General features: G+C 49.5%; 1 protein-coding gene across 1 annotated transcript in view; it reads right to left on the bottom strand.

Annotated features, from left to right (window-relative positions):
* The window catches only part of LOC103605186 (putative vomeronasal receptor-like protein 4), a 29,030-nt gene extending 28,075 nt beyond the window's left edge, over positions 1 to 955 (bottom strand). Inside the window, exon 1 of the mRNA XM_008589771.1 lies at positions 845 to 955. The gene's annotated coding sequence lies outside the window, so the exon portion shown is untranslated. The remainder of the gene's footprint in view (positions 1 to 844) is intronic.
* Between the last annotated feature and the right edge of the window lie 126 nt (positions 956 to 1,081).

The following is a 1,081-nucleotide window of genomic DNA, read 5'->3' as shown; positions in this document are numbered from 1 at the left end:
TGAGGGTTGCGGTCCGTTGCCGGACACGAAAAAAGACAAAAAAAAGGAAAAAAAAAAAAGACATGCAGCATGTATTGCACGGGATGCTCACACTCCAAGCTCATGCCAAGGGCCAGAGCCTTTTGTAGTCCTCCCCTGAAATCTGGAACTTGTTCCTTTGTAAGAAAAGACATTCAGTGAAGTGACACAGAGCAATAGTGGCTTTAATTTGAGGCAAACTTTTCTCTAATTTCTCTAACTGGTAAAAGGAGGAATGATCAGCAACATGCAAAGATGAGCTATTATTATCAACATAAATCACTGTAGCAGCCATGCCACATACCCCATACTAAGAAACCACATGCTGGGGAGCAGGGGTTAGGTTGCATGAGAAGGTCAACCCCAGGGTCCCTGCATTCCCAGCACAAGGGTTTGCTTGCCCAGGAAGGCCTTGGAGCTTCCTAAACAGGCATGTGCAGGGTGGAAGCAGAGCCCACAGAGATGCGTCCATTCATAAAGATAAAGACACATGGTTTGGGAAATCTGGAGAGACCTGCCACAGGGCCCAGCTGAGAGCCCTGCAATAATGAAGCCCTGGGGCACAGAGAAGTTGATGAGGATGGAAGAAAAACAGCAATAGGGTAATATATTCTAAAGGGAGAAACATAGAACCTGGAACAACATTTGTGGCAAGTTGAATATAAAAGAGATAGGACAGAAAACAGTTGGGGTAAGCTTCTGTCTACCCTGAGGGGTCAGTTGGCCATCCCTGGATTGAGCTGATTCCTGCATCCTCTGGGCTGCGACTACTGTACCTCACCAGGCCCAGGTCAGGTCAACGTTAGGAAGAACCCTGGCCACCTACCTTGTGGGTTCTGAAGCCGAGATCTCCTGCAGTGCAGCTCAAGGTCCTGCTGGCAACTCCTGCCTCAGGCCACAGTGGCCAGCAGCTGCTCCACACTGGCCACACACCGGAACACTGCTCAGTTTGGGCTCTCCCAGATCACACCATTGACCCTGGCTAATGCCCAGCCGCTTTGCTGCATGACGGTCCACAGAACATCTCAGGAAAGTGTGGGATAGACACAGTAGAGTGAACATC

The sequence above is a fragment of the Galeopterus variegatus genome, unplaced genomic scaffold, assembly GCF_000696425.1.
Source record: "Galeopterus variegatus unplaced genomic scaffold, G_variegatus-3.0.2 Scaffold5645, whole genome shotgun sequence".
In the NCBI taxonomy this organism is placed as follows: Eukaryota; Metazoa; Chordata; class Mammalia; order Dermoptera; family Cynocephalidae; genus Galeopterus; species Galeopterus variegatus.
The sequence above is the reverse complement of the archived record's forward strand: the minus strand, read 5'-3'. Positions and strand labels throughout refer to the sequence as shown.